Consider the following 22,228-nt stretch of genomic DNA (forward strand, 5'->3'; position numbering starts at 1 on the left):
GCCTAAAATGGGAACAAACAAAGGGGAGCAGCTGTGACTGTCACAGCTCAATCAATCAAGTGTTACAAGCAAAATACTAACCCCAAGCTGTACTGTCATTTTGATAGAAAAATAACAGTGCATACTCTGTGTGTATCCATATACTTTTCTACTGGATTAATACTGCTAAGGATATTTGAGCTCACAATCTAAACATCTCAAAGGCACGTGAGAAAAGGGAGTCCATTGCCACTCGCTTTTGCTCTAACCCAAAATTTAGGCCTATGTTAGTCCAACTAAAGAGATAACGTTATGCAGGGCAACAAACTATTTCCTGTTTTTTTTTTAACTGTGAAGACAACAGTTCCCAAATTCACTGACATTTCCACCTTTCTTGTAGTTTTTTTAATTTTTATTTATTTTTTTTTGGTATTTTTTTTTTTAGCATCAGTACGATTTCTCCCAATCTATCTGCTCTCACAGGGCTGGCAGTGCACACAACGCCCTCAGCCTTTGGCTCTCACTTGTGTCCCCCCCTAGCGAAGTTCTTTGGTTTTGATCCCGGTGCTGCACCCCTGCTGGTGCTTCTGTTCCTGCTGTTTCACCTGCTCAATGATCTCCAGGATCTTCCTCTGTGCATGCTGGCTGGCAAAGAAATGCCCACTGATTTTCACAAACACCTCGTCGTTCTCATCAGGAGTTTGGTCCCGCGGTACAATGACCTCTGCGCTCGTAAGGTTCTGCAACACGTTTACTGTCTTAAACTGAGCGTCTGGGGTTCCAGTAATGATAACCATCCTCTCAGTTACATCTGGGCTCTCAGCCGGGGCGATCTTGATTATAGCGCCGGCGAAGTGGGCAAGTTGTTTGATGTGCTGGCCCTTCTTCCCGATCAGGGCCCCGACTGCCCGAGTTGGAATAAAGAGGTAGACAACCTCCTGTTCTTGAGCATGTTGTGAGTGCTGGTGGGGGATGGCACTTGCTGTATGGGGTTCCTTCAGCAAGTGCCATCCCCCACCAGCGAGTGCTTGTTAATTCAAGAAAATGTGCACAAATGTGCACTAAAATTGCAAAAAGGCTAGATTAAACCACATCATAACGGCCTACACCCCTAATAGTACAGCAGATACAAGGTCTTGAATAATCAGGCACCATCTTATCTCAAAGACCTCATAGTCCCATATCACCCCAATAGAGCACTTCGCTCTCAGACTGCTGGCTTACTTGTGGTTCCTAGGATACTTAAGAGTAGAATGGGAGGCAGAGCCTTCAGCTTTCAGGCGCCTCTTCTGTGGAACCAGCTTCCAGCTTGGATTCGGGAGACAGACACCCTCTCTATTTTTAAGATTAGGCTTAAAACTTTCCTTTATGATAAAGCTTATAGTTAGGGCTGGATCAGTTGACCCTGAACCATCCCTTAGTTATGCTGCTATAGGCCTAGTCTGCTGGGGGGTTCACATAATGCACTGTTTCTTCTCATTCACCTTATTTACTTTGTTTATACTCCACTCTGCATTTAATCATTAATTGATATTAATCTCTGGCTCTCCTCCACAGCGTGTCTTTTTTTCTCTCCCCTCAGCCCAACCGGTCGCGGCAGATGACTGCCCCTCCCTGAGCCTGGTTCTGCTGGAGGTTTCTTCCTGTTAAAAGGGAGTTTTTCCTTTCCACTGTCGCCAAGTGCTTGCTCATAGGGGGTCGTTTTGACTGTTGGGTTTTCTCTGTATTATTGTAGGGTCTTTACCCACAATACAAAGTGCCTTGAGGCGACAGTTTGTTGTGATTTGGCGCTATATAAATAAAACTGAATTGAATTGAATTTCCAATGTAAGATGGGGAAATTTTGTTTGTTTTTCCACTCAAATACCCCAGAATTATTAATTATTCATAGGTCACATTATAAAATATTACCAAATGTTTGATAGCCAATCCAAAATTAGGTCCCACAACACTCATTTGATCTATGCAACTACTGGGCGAAATGTGTTGGGGTCTTAATTTTAGGGGTCCCCAAGTTTCCTTTTGGCTGAACTGGAGTGGATTCAATCCTGTTTAAAAAATCACTGGAATGAGCTGGAGCCAATGCAGGCTGTTGAGAAGAGAAGAGAGAAGAGAAGAGAAGAGAAGAGAAGAGAAGAAGAGAGGAGAGAAGAGAAGAGAAGAGAAGAGAAGAGAAGAAGAGAGAAGAGAAGAGAAGAGAAGAGAAGAGAAGAGAAGAGGAGAGAAGAGAAGAGGAGAGAAGAGAGAAGAGAAGACCAAAGAGCAGGTGCACCATTACATAAACTGAGGACGCTAATTCTGCCCACTTGCCTTTGACCCCTTTCGATGTGTCGTCCCCTGAAACCTGATCACTACGTTCTCACGTGTGCTAAAAAAACACATCACTAGAGTACCCCATGATTTATGACAAATCTGACAGGCATAGTAAATAATAGATCCTCCTCCAATTAAAAAGACTTCATTACACGCCCAATTTGAGACAGAACCCAATTAATTAGAATTTCTCCCCATAATAATTTATATTATCCAAACACAAATTGCTGCTGAATCATGCTTCAGGGGGCACACAGTCATAAAGTAAAATAAAGCATAATATGAGGTGATACAATGTCATGTGAACCAAAATGTGTGCATAGATGAGATTGAGGCCTCAGGCCTAATATGAGAGTAAATATAACAGAACTGCTAACCTAAAGCATACAGTGTTCTTTAATTTTGGTTGTTGACAGCAAAGGCAAGGCAGATTTATTTTCACAGGGCTAACTTTACTAGGAAAGCTTGTTTGGTTGCATAAACTGAACTAATCAAATTTTAGAATCCACTTTATTAGTTAATTACTTTTACCATCAAGAGCATGTACATGTAATAAACATTTTACTTTCTGCTAGCTCATTTTTTTATAGCACACCTAGTAAACACAATGTGTTTCACTTTAAATCCACATGCAATACCCACTTACCCTAAAAGAGACACACACTTTCCAATTAGAATTAAACCACAAACAAAGAAATAATTGCATAAACAAAGTCAAACACAGAACTAGACATATTAGATAGCTTCTTTAAAAAGCCTTGGTTGACACTGGCCCTGTGCTGCCGGACAACAATACAATCTGAAGTCCACCTCCAGAGGAGTTGGATCATTTTTGAGCTGGGCCACTAATTTATCCTGCAAGTATGAGAACTGGTTTTATGAGCAGGTAATATTTCTGTAATTGCTTTCTCTCCACTATTATGTTCCGCCGTATGCCTCTCTGATCTGATTGGTACTTTTGTACTTTGTTCATGTAAAACTATGTTACCCTGTTTGTGTTGGGAGATTCTTTTGAAATTGGACAATGAAACGTGTTAGCACTGCTTGTTTTTTTTGTCTCATAAAGCAATGTAGTGTGGGTGGCCGTCATTCTTTCAAATTGGAATTGATTTGGGCTGAACTGGATGAGCTGAGCTGAAATACTTCCAATATTGCCTTTTATTTAAAAATATGTAGAAGCAATACAAAAACAATACTGAAACCTAATTTTCACCTCACTTCACATAGTGTACCTCTGGTGCTGTTTATAGTACTGTTTGTACTATATTATATTTCCCTGAAAGAACCCTAACTTTCTCTTATCAGAAATTGAAAGCATTTTCTTTTCAATATTTCTGGCAAATGTTATTTCCTTTTTGTTTGCATGCATTTTTCTGTCTTGTAAGGCTAGCAGCAAATTAGCTGCTGGAAAAAAAAGTGGGGAAAATTAAGGGTGTCAAACCACTTTGTAGTTTGATTTTATTTCTTCCATATATTGGACTATTTTCAGTAATTTTGTTCCATGTTTTCTTTGCACTGCTTGGTAGAATGGAAGAAATAATAAACTGTCCAACACTGAGAAATGTTCTGAACCACGTGTGGTCTCTAACTGTTGACTCCAGCTCTTTTTTTGGCTTCTTCTTAAGCATCTTGGTTTGTCCAAGTGTTCTCAATGTATTATTTACCGTAAGTAATGGTTTTCATATTGTTGTGGTTTGTTTTAGTACTCCTTGTTGTGATTACAACTAGTAAAAAAGGTGGATGTAGCTTCTGTGACTGAAAACTGAAGCCACTGCAGAAGTGGCTTAAGGCAACAGCTCTGGTTGCAATATACGACTGTAGAAAGCAACCATTTGCCCTATAACCATGCTTTAAAACCAAAGGATTACTCTGTGGTCATAATCTGACAGCGGTGTCTAAAAGAACTTTTTTACAGTATCAATTTTAACTGCAGGATGATGGGTTGGCCTGAAGTTGTGGGTGGAGTACTATCAAAAATCTATGGCAATGACCACGTGTTAAGTTTAGTTAATTTCTTGCAGTGGAAATTTAGTCAGCGATCAGCATTGTATGACTGTGAAGGTACAGATGACAAACAGGTGATCAAAATTAATACTGACTCTCTGGTAAAAGAAAAGAAAATCTGCTGAGAATTTCTGCTCATTTTAACACAGTTCAGATGTTTCATCGTCCCATTAGTCACTCTAGATCAAACGAGAGTCACTCATAGCAGATTTTGGTTGCAATGAAAGTTGAGCATGTGCTCCGATTTTAAATAATGTTGTTTGTGTTGTGTGTTTTGAACAAAACAGTGTGGGATTTCGAGTGATGTATGATGTGCATCTTATCTGGGCATAAGGATAAATATCCAGCAGCTTACATGCCACCTGGACAAACAGTCTCACATTTCAGCTGCTCTTGCAAAAAAACTGAATAAGAATTCAACATATGCACACCTACCATCCCTAGGGCTGAAGTTTTATGAGTCTATTATGAAAGCTCAATATGTTGTTCCAAAGAGGAAGCAAATTAAATCAAGTCTTCTGATTTAAACAACAAGTTGATTCATAAACTGTCATACTTGTGATCACAAAATCATGAGAATGCTATTTGAAAAGGTTGCTTTTATTTCCATCCTCCTCGGGGCAGAGGGCTTTGTAGCCACAGCTCAAAAATAAGCAAAAGGCGTTTACTTCAGAACTCAAAACAATAATGGACTTATACAATAGGGATTGTGTGTTCATTTGATGCGTACAGCTTGTTTGTTGTTCTCAGTTCTGTATGACACAAGTGAGGAGCGTTTAATGCTGCCCCCGTTCCTCTTTGCTGTGTCTCAGGCTTTACAAATTCAGTGAAGAAAAGTGGTTTGTGACAATAATTACAAATTTAATTCTAAAACACATTTTTGAATTTTGTGAGCTTTATACAAACAGACATATACACACTTATCAGCTGCATGGTCATAAATTCAATTTGATTTTAATCACACTCTGTGATGCCTCATTCAGACTGATAAACTGTACAAACCTAATTAGCAGCTGCAAAGATCAGCTAAGACATGACATGAGTGGCATAGGAGCTTTTCATAACCACCATCATTTTAAAAGCTGTTACACAATGAAACTACTACATGTTCTGTGAGCCTAATGATTCCCATCCTAATCTTTGTTATCCCAATAAGTATTTTTATGAATTCACATGTGATTAAATTAAAGGCTAGAATGGATCACATTCATGTCAGCACATAACTCATTACAGAACATATTGCGTACAATAACAATTCACTTTCACAGTACTTTAGTTTCAGAGATGCATCTTATGTGCCATCGTTTGCACCTCGCCTTGTTTGCACTGTGCTGCAGACCTGCAGTTAACATTTGTCTTTTGATCATTTGATCAACAACAGTAGTTTATTTGATTTCATTATGCTGTCACAATACCATCTGTTAACCACAGCTGTCAATGCGATTCAAAAATACTGTCCCATTTAATAAAAAAATAAATAAAAAAAAGTTGCACTAACTGAAAACTAAAGGTATTGATTTATAAATAATTGAAATTCACATTTCAGCTGGGGTAGGCAACATAATTTTGGCCTCCCTGGATCCAAAAATTGAAGCAACCTTCTAAAAAAAAAAAGAAAAAGGCTGCTGATTTTCTTTATAGACACATGAGGTTTGGTCAACAGATGTTAGAGTGCTGAAGATGTGTTTTCTTAATTTCGACACACTCGTCTAAGTTGTCACCTCAGTGCCCTTATGGCCGGGTTCAGCTACCAAATCAGACATAAGACTACAACCAAATGCCCAGACTGCTGAGGGGATTATTGGTGCACCCTCCCCACCCTCTGTGACTTGTAATCTTCTAGGATGAGGAAAAGGGCGAGAACAATCCTTTCAGACACCACACACCCGGCCGTCAACTCGGTCTGTTGCACTCCAGTCAGTACTTAAAAGCAGTGAGCACAACAACACCCAGTAACAATAGAAGTGTTTGTTTTATTGTTTTTGTTTTTTCTTGCATTTATGGATGCAGCAAAAAGCAATATTCACTGACAATGGGCTGTGGAAAAGTGCCTGAGCCTGAGTTGCTGTGTTTTTCACGCATTCCAGCCTGAGGACTCAAAGATCACAGCGATGATAAAATCCCCACATTTGTACAGTTTTACTTGTACTGTACAATTTCCCCATGCAACACACAGATTCCTGTTTTATGGTTTTTATTTTCCTTAATTTTAATATAGTTCTTGTTGTATTATTTGAACTCTGGTCGCTGAAACAGAGGTGGGAAGTAACAAAATGCAAATACTTTGTTACAGTACTTACATAGGATTTTCAGGGGTCTGTACTTTGTTTGAGATTTTTATTATTTTGACAACTTTTTACTTTTACTCCCTTCATGTATATATATATATATATATATATATATATATATATATATATATATATATATATATATATATATATATACTGAAATACACAATTTTGGTTTTTTTTGTGTTTAACAAATGTTATGCAGAACACAGCTTTGTACAAAATAGCTGATAGAAATCTGCTCTAAAGAGTTATTTATTACTTTTATACTTTGTGTACTCTTCGGAGCCTGTAATTTTTAATTTTTACTTGTGGAAATCAGTGCGTCAAGTATTACCCGAGTACTTAAACTTAAGTGACTACTCCCTGCTGTTTAGTTTCTATGGAGTCTTGGGTACTGGCTTAGATTGCCTTACTGTTGTAGTGTTAATTTAAATTTTTTTTTTTTTTTTATTACGCCTCAGTTCCTATTTTGAGTTTTCTATTCTAGTAGTTTTGTTTATGTCTCCTTACAGTTTTTACTCTTTGTTTTTTGTTTTTCCCTAAGTGCATCATGATGAATCTGAAAGCCAGCTGTGAGCCAGGCCTTTTCACACAACATTGCTGGTTGACCTCAGTAGTTAAATGAAAGCAAATGCCTGTAAGTGGATTCCAAACTCTTGTAGTCAAGCCTCATCAGAAGAGCTCTGCTAGCAGCAACATGGTTTTCCACTGACATATTACAAATTGTATATGGGTCTGTCATTTTATGTTTTAAATGAATTGATTAAATTAGCAGTTCTTTTAGTGAATTTTGATGCAGTTTGTTGGCATATTACACAACAATCTGCACTGCCTCATTCTTTCAGTAAGGTCTTTTTGGTGTGGTGTTGTAAAACTGACACATAAATCTTGCACCGCCTGCTATCTTAACTCAAAGTCATAGCTTTTTTACGAGCTCTGTGTGAGGTGAAAAGTTGTCTGCAAGAAAAAGGACAAGGTTGTAAAGTTGATGTTGCGCCATTCAGTTTTAGTGTCTCTGCAGTCACTTGACTGACAAGTTAGTAGGTTAGTCCTAGCAATCATTGTTTTATGATAATTCTGATGTGTCTCATATTTGAAAACAAACTAGCAGCAAACTAGCAGCTCATTAGCAAACTTTTTTCCTTTATTACCACCAGAGTCCAAATATGTTTATGAAATGTGTCTGAGGAAACAACAAGTATCTGAAGCTGTCTGCTTTATTAGATGAACACAAGCTACTTTCAAAGTTTCCAGCGATGTTTAGTTTTGCAGGTTGCCCAGTATTCATAAAGTAGCCTAAAAAAAAAAACATAGTTTATATATGTGTTGGTAAATTCTCTAATGATTTTAAAATTCATTAATATGCAAATTAAATGCAGATAACTCGGTGCTGTGTCATTCCAAGCGCAATGCTACCAGAATGCATTGCAAAGCTTTACACAGACAGTGAATGGGAAATGTGGAAATGACATGGGGTTGTACCCTAAGGCATGTTTTTCACATAAAAACATCCCATAATTCAGGGTCTCGAAAATCTTACACGAATAGCTTTACGCATCCATGTGTCTCACATCCTCTGCTTCCGGTCCAGAAAGGACATTCCACTTAGAAAATTGCTTTATTCACATATAAATGAATATTTGGATATGGAATAATCCAAACATTAATTTAATTAAATGTATTCATCTATTAATAACACCATACTAATTCTGTGTACACACTGAATTTGCTCTCTTAAACACTTCAGCCCATTGCAAGGATTCTACAAGATGTTGGAAAACATTTGAAACTTTGAAATACATAGTTGCATCACATATTAAGATATCCTTAATATGTGGTGCAACTCTGTATTTCAAAGTTGCATCACATATTAAGATATCCTTAATGTGGTCATCTCACAGCTCAGGTCATAAGCACAATAAGCTCACCTACCTGTATAGTTTTTATTTGCATGAGTCTGCCAGAAGAGAGCTGTTTTAAAAGGGAGCGCAGCAGGAAAAAAAAAAAAAAGACTGAGCAGCTGCACAAATACTCAATTTAATGAATGGTACTCATGAAAACATATTTCTTTTTAACTGGGGATCGTTTAAAGAATAAAAACATGGACTTGGTAAGATAAGCATAATCAGTTCCTTTTTAGAGTAAAAATTCAGAATTCTCACACAGCCATTATCTACAGCTTTTCTGAGCTACAGTGAGACTGTAATGAAATTAAGGTATTAAAATTTGATCTACTTACTTTTAATTGTGTGATTCAAAATGAATTGTAAATTGTATATTTTGTTAGTACGCTGTTAGTATAGCCATATTTTGGGACAAACATTTCTACAATGTGTCATGCTCTTCCAAATTTAAAAAACAAATATATGGCTGTAAAATGCTAAATTTATAGTCCTATAAATCTCACTGCCACAGATATATAACCAAGTTGCTTATTTGTTATGGATTTGGATGTGAACATGATATGATTTTCTTCATAGTCATCTTCACTGAGATGCTTCGTCTTTCTTCAGTTAAAAGCTCCTAAATATGTAATAAACCTGGTATGTGACATGCAAACCATCTGCATCCACGTAATCTAAGCCCATCTGTTCTGGGGAAATTGCTGAGATGGACATCTAGCATGTGAAAACTGTTTCGTTTAATTAAATCCTGTTTAATTTAAACCTCTGCGCTGTATCAAGGAAGTCATCTCTGCCTCTGAAGATATATTTAGATGTGTGGTCACTGGCCTTATCTGATTTCATGAATACAAGTTGGAGCACAGAGGCTGCACTCGTTTATTGTCATTAGATCAGAATGCACGACCAGAGGTCAAAATATTTCATTCTGTGACGCCTAAAGTGCCTAATGAAGTGCTGCTTCCTTCACACACGCAGCTCTGCACTTATTTAGCTACAAGAAAAACCTCCTTGTTTGCTTTACTACAGCAGAGCATTGGACTGAAATGGGTCCATTATTTATCCACCAAAAGAAAAACAAATTTAAACATTACTGTAACTTTATTTAGGTTCGTCATTAGGGAGAAAATGGCAGTGTAATAACATGCTGTTTTTTTCTGCTTTACATAGTTCTGAATATTTATAGAATACTTTCGGGTTTAAACTCCTAGCCAGACAATGCTGACAATTCTCATTACTGATCAATAAAAAACAAAAAAAAAACACAGATTTGCTTCTTGCTCCACTGTGTGTCTGGAAAGGGGGGCTGGTAAGGTTACTTTTTATCCCCATTACCATCTTTTTTCTGACAGCTTGAACTGATTTGTCAAGCTGGGCATTGGCAGAATGCTGTAGTCAGCTCAGCCTGACTAAGTGATGCGTTGGTGTGTTGAGCAAGTAGGAAAACCAAGAAAGAGTAAGTTTGTTTTCCTTCTACCATTTCGTTTTACACTTGTTCAAAGTGTTTGGAAGTTTGCTGTGATTTTTGAGTAAAGGATGTCACCATGCTCCAATGGTCACGCCAAGAAAAGCATCCATACCAGGACTGTGTGTAAACTAATGATGACTCATGCTTATGAGTGAATTATACATCAGTAATAGCCTAAGTTTATGTATCATCCATGATGAAGATACAGAAAAATTGATTGCAGTTTTGTCTAACAGCAAGAGGGTCCTGAGTACAAACCCAACCCTCATTTTATGATGGTTTTTCTCTTTGACAGCAATCAAAAAACATGCTTTGTATAAATCTGCCTATCTTTGCCAGTGGACATTCTCAAAAAAGTTATTCTTGAGCTCAAGAGTTTCACTTTGTAGTTAAATAGAGGTTATGAAAAAAAAAAAAGAAATTGATGATACAGCTCATGTTTTCAGGTCAGTTCATGTCTTAAGAGGAGCCGAGCGCTCCTTTCCTTCTGTTCGGTTCAAATTTTGACCTTCCCAGAGACTTAGTTTTTGTCCAGATTTAATAACGTTGTTAAAAGTTAAAAACAAGTCAATTATTGGAAAGAAGCCATGTGAGAAGAGATGTAAACACAGAACTAGGATGCTGACAGTGACAAATTAAATTAAAAATATAAATGCAATTAATTAAACGACTTAATAAAAAAAAAAATGCCACAAATCACTCTAATCTAAAGCCAGGCTCAAAGTCAGTTATGCAATACATTTTTTGAGATATCTGCACTTTTGAGTGATATTTGATGAATGAATTCTGCCTGAAGAGGGCAAGCACAGAGGTTAACTCCCCTTTCTTCTTAATGTTAGTATTTGGAGAGTAAATTCTTACAGAGTGGAGCTCTTCAGTATAGTCTTCCCTTTTTCACTCCCTCTTTAGCCTCACATCACCCTTCTACTACTTCACACAGCTCTTCACACATGCATATATATGCATTCAGTGAAGGCAAAAGGAAGGAAGTGAGGTGAGGTGAGGTGAAGGCAACAAACATCAGGGAGACTTTTACTGTTTGTAATGTGCTTCCTTGGAGGATGGTGGCTTATACTATTAACTGTCATTTTGTACTAGTTTAAAGTTTGGGGGTTTTTTTTTGTTTTTTTTTGTTTTTTTTTGGGGGGGGGGGGGGGGGGGGGGTCATCCCACTAAGTATGGTTTTGATAGGTTACCATGTTGCCAAGACATGAGCTCAGTTCCTGTTTGGTGGCTTTGCCACTGATTTTTATTGGCTCTGACAGACAATCCCTTTGGAAAATCAAAAATCCATCCAATAACTTTTGTGAGGCCTGGTCTGAAGATGATCTGAGTCACTTGGTGAAAATGATGATGAGACTGTCCTGAGAAAATGTGCCAAATTTGCAACTTTTGACTAGATGGTTCTACAACTGCCATTGGAGAGGAAGAAAAGTTGACGACAATTACATAATAAAAAATAACAATAAGAGAAAACCAAGAATTACTATGGGTGCTGCTTGACCCCCAATTAACTTGAGAAGTATACTCCTCTATAAGCAGGCAAAGTATTCTTGTAAGGCACTAAACACTCTTGCCATGAAAAGTAAAATACTTCCAGCTCTGATTTACACCATTTGCATTCCAGTCTCAGGCAATAAGCATTCTTTCTATCCAAGTTCCAATCTGTCTGAGGCCCTCATGAGCACATTTCTTCATTAAAGCAAACTGCATAACTCTGTCACTGTCTAGTTTTAATAGCTGCAGGTGCAACAGAATCCAAATTAGAAAATATTGTGTTTCTCTGCTCACTGGTCCATTTTTTTCTCAAACCTCCTACAGGGACTCTCACAGCAGTGAAAGTCTCCAAATGTCTTCAAAAAAAAGCATTTGCTCGCCAAGAGCAGAGCCTCCAGTGGATAAATTGTACCATAGTATTTATGAATTATATTTTTTAAAAAGACTATACTAGGAAATGATCCACATACGATTCAAACTAGAAAAAAGCTGAATGGACAAATGTATAGAATTAATGTTAAAGTTTGATGCATGTTTGTCTATATGAGGACATTTGTTGACATTAATGCATCCCCAAGCTGACAAACCTCTATCCTAAAAAAAGGTCTTGGCCTAACACACAAACACACACTCTCCACTGTTTAACCAGACAAATTGGTCCACATTAAAACATACTGTTTTGTGCTGCCTGTCCTTTATTATATTTTGTATGCTGACAACATCCTACAGCTTGCCACAGTCTGTATGAACGTCTGTATCTGTCTGACCTGTAAAATATTATTATGTCTATAGCTAAATAAATATTAATTCTATCAACAATATCATCCATCCATCCATCCGCCTAACCTGTTCAGGGTCACCAGTAACTGCATATCTTTGGACTGTGAGAGGAAACTGGAGTACCCAGAGAAAACATGCAAACTCTACACAGAAAGGCCCGGGCCAAGGTGGATTTGAACCCAGACCTCCTAGCGGTGAGGCAACAGTGCTAACCACCATGCCAACATGCTGGACAGCATGGTAAATAAATAAACAAATAAATACTCATAAATAAATATCATGTTCTATAAAATCATTTTTGTAGCGGCTGTCCTGTGAGGATCACATATCTCTGAAAAAACTCAGAAACTAAACCTTGATTTTAAAAATATTAATACTAAATAAAACCAGCTTAAAAAAACATGAGCACTGTGTGACATGGTTAACTGTACATATCTTCTGGGGGATTAAAAATAGTAATGAAAGATGAAGGTGATGTATTAGCAAAACAGCTAGTTTGGCTCTCCATCATCAAGGCTTCCTTTGCTAACTTGCTAAAGGAATTAACTCTACATCAGACATGTTATCCAAGATGGTCAGCAAGAGAAAATTTATATTTTAGGGTGATAAATCACAAAGTGCTCTCTGTTTCCACACAAAGCGTGGCTTGTAACTGATCTCAGAGCAAGGAAAGCAGAACAAGCATCAACTTAAGCTTCCATCAATCTATCATTAAAGACCATATATCCACAATATGAATCCACAAACAACCAAAAAATGCTGCTGGCCTCTCAGCTTGACAAGAACAAGCTCTTGTTTACAGGACATGTACATGAAATCGAGGCATGCTACAGATTTCAGTGGAGTCAAAGGCAAACCTGCTTTGTGCAACAACAGCTAAAATTTTGGTCACAAGATAGCAGTAATGTTAAGGATGGATGCACACAGGCAAGAAGCTTCTTGATAAAATGCTGTTGATGAAAGGAGAGAGATTGCTTTCAGTTTGGTTAAAGAGAGACTTTCTTTGCCATTTGTACTTGCACGCAAGGTTTGGGTGCACGCACACAAGGAATTCTTTTGCAGAGTTCTCAAGTAACGGTGCAAAACAAACAGACAAACAAACAAACAAACAAACAGGCAGACAGACAGACAGACAGATAGAGGGATCGGTCCACCAGGGCCTCCGCCCTCGGCCACCACCCTTGGCCACCGCCCGACACACATTGCACCCGACCCCTACAACGCCTCCTGCGGGTGCTGGGCCTGCCCCAAGTGGAGGAGTTCAAGTATCTCGGGGTCTTGTTCACAAGTGACAGGAGAAGGGAGCAGGAGATCGACAGACGGATCGGATGCTGCACCGGTCTGTCATGGTGAAGAGGGAGCTTAGTGTAAAAGCGAAGCTCTCGATTTACCGGTCGATCTACGTTCCTACCCTCACCTATGGTCACAAGCTTTCGGTAGTGACCGAAAGAATAAGATTGCAAATACAAGCAGCAGAAATGAGTTTCTTTCGAAGGGTGGCTGGCCTCTCCCTTAGAGATAAGGTGAGGAGTGCGGCCATCCGGGAGGGGCTCACAACATTGGATCATTCAGAGATCCTCACTGAACTTCTGGAGTGAGCTTGCTGCACTGAAAGTAAAGGGGCCGAATAATATTGCAAGCCCCACTTTTCAGTTTTTTATTTGTTAAGAAAGTTTGACACATCCATGACTTTGCGCAATTGCCCATAATTCATAGCACACACACACATATGCATGCGCACACACAAAAAAGTATATAAAAATAGGAAATAGATGATAGAAGATGTAAGATACAAGATATAAAAAATAGAAATTTAAAAAAATATGAATAGAAATTAAACAAAGGTTACTTAAATATTAAAAGGTTGAGAATTTCATACAAAGCACCAGGTTAATGGAGTTTGTGAACAGTGGTTACTGAACACTCAGTATTCCAAACACAGCAGATCAAACACATATTGCAGCAATGATTGTTATTCCAAGAAATAAAATATTGCACATTAGATTAACTGACATCTACTTTTAGATGCAAGGCAAGCACTGCTTGCCTTGCTTGTCCTGACGGAACGTCACTGCCTTTACATAACTTTACCATTGCCTGCTTGTAAAGTGACATTTGTAAATTGTAACTACAAAAATATTCTCTAACTGGACACTTCACTAGTCCTTTAAAAGCGAGAAAACATTTGTCCTCAAATATAACACTTTGGAAAAACTTCTGCAGTATCGATGCCTGGCTGAGTCTAGTTAATTTTTTACTTTTTACATTAAAGAAGACTTCAATGTATATCCTCTTAGAAAATGAGAAAAAAAATTGTCTGTTTTATAGAGTGCATGTGATCACCGCTCATGTTTGATACAGTACCATGTGAGGTCTGTGAACTAAATATTTAGCTTTTAAGAGCCGACATTTTTTAAATAAATGAACTGTGTAATAAAGGAGTCTTTTGATTCACAAAGGAAGCATAGATTAACTGTGATTATGCATGGTACATTGCCTAACAGTTTCAACACAGGGTGAGCTTTCTTGAATTTATTTGATATGAGGTAAGAAAGTGTAAAGGGATAAAAGGAGTACTTTGCAAAGAAAGAAAAGAGGCTTTTTAATTTTTTGAATGGACTGAATTTCAGAACATGTTTGAACATGTTTCCATTGCCTCATTTCCAGGATAAGGCTGAGTTTGTTTGTTTTTACAAAAACATGTTTTCATACTGAAACACAAATCATACAAACTTTAAATTTATAAGAACAGATAAAAAAAATATATAGGTCATATATTTGAATTCCACAGACTGGCACTTTAAGCGTTATTAATGAACTGCTCAAAAAAATTTGAGAACACTTTGAAAACACGAGATCTCAATGGGAAAAAAGTCATGTTGTTCATCTATACTGACGAGGACTGTGTAATGTGTTAGGAACAAACAGATGTCAAATTGTTTGATGGAAATGAAAATTATCAAAGGGCTGAATTCAAAGAGAAAAATTTATGTGGCAGGCTAGCCCATTTTGCTCAAATTTCATTGCAACAACTCAAAATGGTACTCAGTAGTTTGTATGGCCCCATATGCTTGCATGCATGGTTGACAATGTTGGGGCATGCTTCTAATGAGATAACGAGTGGTGTCCAGGGGGATCTCCTACTAGATCTGGTTCAGGGTATGACTGAGCTCCTGGACAGTCTGAGGTACAACCTGGTGGTGTCGGATGGACTGAAACATAATGTTCCAGAGGTGTTCTACTGGATTTAAGTCAGGAGAGATCAATGATGATCAGTTCCTTCATACTCCAGGAACTGCCTACATACTCTCACCACATGAGACAGGGCAATGTCATGAACCAAAAGGAACCCAGGACCCACTGCACCAGGGTAGGGTCTGACAATGGTTGAAGGACTTTATTCTAATACCTAATGGCAGTCAGGGTGCCATTGCCTAGCCTGCGAAGGTCTATGCATCCCTCCATGGATATGGCTCCCCAGACCAGGGATCCTCAAATCCAGGCCTCGAGGTCCGGTGACCTGCAGGTTTTAGATGTGTCCCTGATCCAACTGACTGCATAATGAGGAGGTAATTCAGCCATTTGAATCAGGTGTGTTGGATCAGGGACACATCTAAAACCTGCAGGACACTGGACCTTGAGGCCTGGATTTGAGGATCCCTGCCCTAGACCATCATTGACCCACCACCAAATTGGTCATGCTGAACATTGTTACGGGCGTTGTTTCCCATAACTTCTCCAGACCCTTTCATATCTGTCGCATGTGCTCAGGATGAACCTGCTCTCATCTCTGAAAAGCACAGGGCAGCAGTGGTGGACCTGCCAATTCTGGTATTCTATGGCAAATGCCAATAAAGCTTGAGAGAGCCGGGCACTGAGCACAGGGCCTACTAGAAGATGTCAGGCCCTCAGGCCACCCTCATGAAGTCTGTTGCTCTTGAGACTGTGCTGAGAAACACACCAAACCTTTTGACAATGGCGCATATTGATGTGCAATCCTGGAGGAGTTGGCCTATCTGTGCAACCTCTGTAGGGTCCAGGTATCATGTTATGCTACCAGTAGAGGCACTGATTCTACCCAAATGTAAAACTAGTAACCAAAAAAAGAAGAAAAAAAAACAAAACAAATGGGGTGTCAGTGGCCTCCAACTGTAAACAAAACAATTTTGGGCTCTTTCTCATTGTTGCCCCTTCAGGGCACCTGTTGTCAATTTCATTAACACTAAAGCAGCTAAAACTGATTAAGAACCCATCTGCTACTTAACTGACCAGATCAATATCCCAGAAGTTAAACTGACTTGATACTATAATCTGATCGAGGTGTTTAATCATTTATTTATTTGGAGCAGTGTCATTTTGAACTAACCTACACACAGTCTTTGCCCTGAGTAGCTCATCTAAACAACCACTATCTTTCCTTTCCAACCAAAACAGAGAAAAAGATGGCACTAAATCAACAATGCATCTTCTCACACATAGTTTTAGATAACTTCTGACAGCGTGCAAAAAATAAAATATACAGACTTTGTAGTTCCTTGCCAGCTAAATTCCATGGCTTTTTATTTTATTTTACAGAGACCAAATCTATTTAGCTGACTTTATTTATTTAGTCACAGTCTCATGTGTAATGTCAAAAAGTCAAATACCTGACTTTTTAAGGATGTTGCTCAAGAATGTTTTTACTTCACTTTAAACTTCTTCAAGTGATGAGACTGTTAATTGTGCTCCCAGGTGCAAATTAGGGCATCAAAGTGACTGTGCTTGACTTGACATGATTTGAATATGGATTAAAAGATGCATTGAGTGTTTTTTAACAGTTTGACAGTCTGTCAAAACAGAAACATGTATGCAGACAGACACATTTGCAGGATCATATATTACACTATGGCTGCTATGAACTGCTCAGAAATGTTAAAAACAAAATTACCAACCAGGAGATCCTAAATCCATTTTAACATAAAGTGAATTTGATCAGTTATAAAATTAGGCCTTTTCCTTTCCTTTTAATTTTAAATATTTGCACTGATAGTTAAATAGCAGTTATTGCAAATGAACTCATGTCTCCTGTAAGTTTAAGCTTAGATGGATCTGTCATTTTTATCCATAACTGAACTAGTATCCCATGTACTATATTTATCAGCAAATTAAATTGTGTGTCTACACACTTCTTTAAATGGTGTGTGGTGGACTGTTCAAGACCAAACTGAAAATTACAAATTGCAAATCGCAAGAACTGTGTCTGCATAGTTTGACACAGTTCTTTAAGTGAGACTGAGCAGTTATTGTAAATGATGCAAGAACACCTGGCAATCCTTAGCCAGGATGCAAATTGCCAATTACAAAAGGAATACTACAGATTTGTGGATTTTAAATGTAACAATATTTGTGTTGTGAGTTGTGGAATGTGGACACAAATGCAGACTGAAGACAAACTGGAAAAGTTTAAAAACTGACCTTTAACGGAGTACAAAAGAAAAGTCCAAGCAGTGCAAAAATTCAACAGAAAATAACAAGAATCCAAAGTAATCCAAACACAGGAGCTGGGGAACATGAGGATAAATTAATAGATGCTCTGACACAGGACAAAGGGCTGACTGAGGCTTAAATTCACACAGAAGGATGACTGGGACAGAGTGAAATCAACAAAAAGCAGGGAGCTGAAAAAATGATTCAGTGGGTTGACCCTCAAGAGACAACAGCAATGGAGATCCTCTGGTGGCTTGACTGGAGGTCAGAGTAGGTGACAGGACGCATCAGGAGGCTTGGCCGGAGGCTGATGAAGACTCTCTGAGAACCTGGATGGAGACGGGTGATGAAAGAGACCCTCACGAGACTGGCAATGATGAATGAAGTGGGACCTCTCAGGTGGCTTGGCTGTAGGGTGACTACAACTACATAGACCCTCCAGTCAATGAGGAGGGTCCTCATCAGACAAGGAAGAGAGACTCAGGGGGGTGAACCAAAGACTGGTAGGACCAGATCCACTGGCTCAAGAACCACAGACAGCTCAAGACACACAGGAACAGATTCAGGTGGCATCGCATCATCAAGTTCCTCGCTTTCTCCTTTTTGAAGATTTGGTTGTAGCGGGCTCTGGCAAGCAGGTAGCAGCTACTGTAGCAGGTGGGTGGCTAGCTGGCTACAGGCTACATTCACTCAATCTAACCACAGATGAGCAGTGAGGATGTGGACCAGGCACCTGAGCATGTTGTCCCCCAGGACCACACCGTGCAAAGGGGCCCCTCATGGCCAGGCGAGTCCTTCTGAAGAGGTGCTTGTACTCTGGGGTGAACCATGGCTTCAGTTCAACAGTTCATTCAAACCAAGAGAAAACGACCTGCTGCCACTGACAGAGCTCCATATCTCCTGGTTCCACTACTTGGTCAGAGCGTTCTGTCATGAGTTGTAAAATGCAGACTGCAAGACAACCTGGTGAAGAAAAAAAACAAAAAAAAAAGCCTGACCTTTAATGGATTTCAAAACAGAAATCTAAGTGGTGCAAAAAAACCCAACAGAAAACAACATCAATCCAAAGTAGTCCAGCTGGGGAACATGAGGATGTAGTAACAGATGCTTTGATGCACATGCCCATCCAAAAGAACTCGCCCCCCAAAGTGCAGGCAAACAGTGGTACTACTCCTGAAAGGAGAGAGCCAGGTGGCTCAAGAAGCATCCCTATTCTCCACACCTCACCACAGGGTGGGGAAAGGAAGGCCCGGTGTGAACACAGGAGGTTTCTCTTATAGCAGAGTTTTTCCTGGGAGGTCATATGATTGTTGTAGTTTCTTTCTAAGATTATAGCATCTTAACCTTACAGTAGAAAACACCTTTGAAGCAACTGCTGTTATGAATTGGTGCTGTATAAATAAGACTGAATTGAACTGAACTGAACATTGCTGGAGAAAGTATTAAAAGTCTATCATTTTTTTTAAAACCTTTATTTTACCAGGTGAGATGTTTGAGAACCAGTTCTCATTTACAATCATGATCTTTAAACTTTTTAAATGGACATTTTCACCCACCCGTCCACATTCAGTGATCCATGATTTGAAAAAATTAATAAATAATTGAAAACACCTTTTGTTTAATAAATTTTGTTTTAGGTAAAACCCCTTGGCATCAGTTATTTCCGTTTCAGCTCATTTTGTGCACTTGGATTGGACCCAGATGTCTGCTTTATTATTTTTTAGTTTGGACCTTACAGCATATTATTAAACCATCTGCTTTGATGTTTTTCCAAAATAATTTCCCATTCTATACTCTTCCAGGACATGTGGCCTCTGTTCTCCTACTTGTTTTTCATCATCCTACAGTTTGATCCAGTTATTGAATAGCTGTCACATGAGATCCCACCACACTTGTTCTACAAAAACACATACACATTAACATTTTAGGGAGAAATTAACAAAATCCAAACAAATACTAGGCTTTAGAGTCCTTCTTGATGTCAGTGAAGTTGTCAGACAGGTAGAAATTTGATTAGAATACACAAGAATCACACAATTTAACCTTCTTTTTTTAGATTAGGAATGCTGTGAGTTAGAATTTGTTACATGATGCAAACAAAATAAATATTTACAAATACCACGCACGCTGCATTGTAGTGTATCCACAGCAACATCATTGATCTGTTTTCATGATGCACAGATAAAAAACAGCAGGGATTTCAGAAAACCGAATTGTATTTAGCTGACAGTTTAATTGCAAACAGTCTTTGTTTTCACCCCACCCACCCCCAGCCAGACACACAAACACACAACACTGTTTAATATGAAAACCAAGAGAGGAAACTCTGCTTGGGAACATGACATCATGAAATACAAAACAGGTGCTTCTGATGGATGAGTGAACATGTTTACGAATAAAGGGAACCAATTTTCCAGGAAGCATGCGTGATTGATTCACATTCATCTTGTTTTTAATCATTGCTGACATTAATGATGGGACATGGGGTATTTTATCTACTTTAATAAAACAGTTTGTCCTAAAAATTAATGGCAAACGCAGTTCCTCTTTGTATTAATGTTTGACACGAGCTCTGAAAGTGGTTACTCACACCTGACTGGGCTCAGATCCACTTGCAGTGGTTTATGAGGACTGTGGTCGCATTAATTTATGCACCTTGCTGCAACAAAATTGTGGCCATGTGGACATTTTATCTGTATCTTTTGCACTGTTGTCTCATTTTCCCAGAGACAAAGCAGTATATAGTTTTATATACTGTCACCTAAGTAACCCAGTCACCTAAAATTACATGCTTGTTTGATTAATACATGTTTGCAGATACATACTTTGCAGATGCATACTTTATTGATCTTGAAGGAAAGGGCACCCAGCAGCTTAACATGCACAATAAATACAGTTAAAACACTTTTATATTGTAAATAAATAAAATTCTATCCATCTATCCAAACCTGGGATGCAGGCGCTGAGAGGTGCTTCTTGCTGATGGTGGTAACCACTGCATCATCAAAAAATATGCTAAAACAAACAAACAAAACCAAAAATAATCAGTTCTATTAACCAATTAATAATCATTAAAGAAAATTATGCACGTATAAAGCATACACCACAGATAACTCACTATGTAATAATACTCTCACCATTCATGGAGCTCATGTAGGGAAACCGGGCAAGCCAAGCGTTTTTTTGTTTAATCAAATTCACTATGCTGACAACTTGTCATCACACCAACATTAACATCCTTAAACTGAACATCATATCATTTCTTCTGTGATGATTTCTGTGGTATTTCTGAAATTATTTCTTAGCCTTTGTATGTCAGTCACACTGTCTGGGAACAATTGGAAAACTTGTATATCCTGGTGACAGTTTTGTGGGCAATTAAATTTAGTCATTCAAATTATATGTGTTGTTTGTGTGTACATGTGTTCTGGTAATTAACTCATTATGGGGCCAATATGTTTACACAGTCATGTCATGGGGACCTCTTGTGGGACAAAAACCAGGTCACCATGAAAGGAACTGTTCTGAAGGGCCATGTTTGGTTTTAGCATTGACCCGTGACAAATATTTTTCAGTCACTTTGTGTGTATGTTTATGATGTCACAGACAGTAATGTTAATAAACATCACTGCCTGTGGTGTTTATTAACATCAGATGGTGTAACTCTGGGCATGCGACAGTGGAGAGGATCTGCTGTCAGAATATTGAACTGCTGGTGGTAAGTCTACAACCCTATTACACGAGAGTTCTCACACCATTGCTGTTTGTGTTTCGGTTGCCTGTTTCGGTTCAGATGCTGAGACTGCGTGTGACGTCATTTACACATCCATCACGAGGCTACAAATGCAGCATCCAGAAGTATTGTTTTATCTGAAGATTTCAACTACACTACCCTGTCATTCAACACTGTCTGCTTTTCACTGGTATGTAGATTGTCCAACTAGGACATGTGCCAATGTGAGTGATGCATACACCACCATCCCTCTGCCACCACTGGGAAAATGTGAGCAGTATGAACCTTGCATCTAAAGAAAACCTGAAGCAGTGGAGACTCCGGGACTGCTTTGCGTCCACTAACTGGAGTGGACGCAATCAATCAATCAATCAATCAATCAATCAATCAATCAATCAATCTATCAATCTATCTATCTATCTATCTATCTATCTATCTATCTATCTATCTATCTATCTATCTATCTATCTATCTATCTATCTATCTATCTATCCATCCATCCATCCATCCATCCATCCATCCATCCATCCATCCATCCATCTATCTATCTATCTATCTATCTATCTATCTATCTATCTATCTATCTATCTATCTATCTATCTATCTATCTAAGTCTGTTAAACTGTTTTTATTTCTTTGTAAACATTAAAATGGTGTTTACACTGTTGTTTTTATTTGGAGATTGTGATTTGAGTCTTGGTTTGAAAATGAGATTTTCATCAGTTCATCAGTCAGTTGATGTGGTTTGGGCATCTGATTAGGATGCCTCTTTGGCGCCTCCTTGGTGAGGTGTTCC

The 22,228-nt window shown here is 38.5% G+C and overlaps 1 pseudogene; it reads right to left on the reverse strand.

Moving 5' to 3' along the window:
• Positions 1-412: 412 nt before the first annotated feature.
• LOC115781391 (insulin-like growth factor 2 mRNA-binding protein 2 pseudogene) lies at positions 413-18,529 on the reverse strand (annotated as a pseudogene).
• Positions 18,530-22,228: the final 3,699 nt, after the last annotated feature.

The sequence above is a fragment of the Archocentrus centrarchus genome, chromosome 6, assembly GCF_007364275.1.
Source record: "Archocentrus centrarchus isolate MPI-CPG fArcCen1 chromosome 6, fArcCen1, whole genome shotgun sequence".
NCBI lineage: Eukaryota > Metazoa > Chordata > Actinopteri > Cichliformes > Cichlidae > Archocentrus > Archocentrus centrarchus.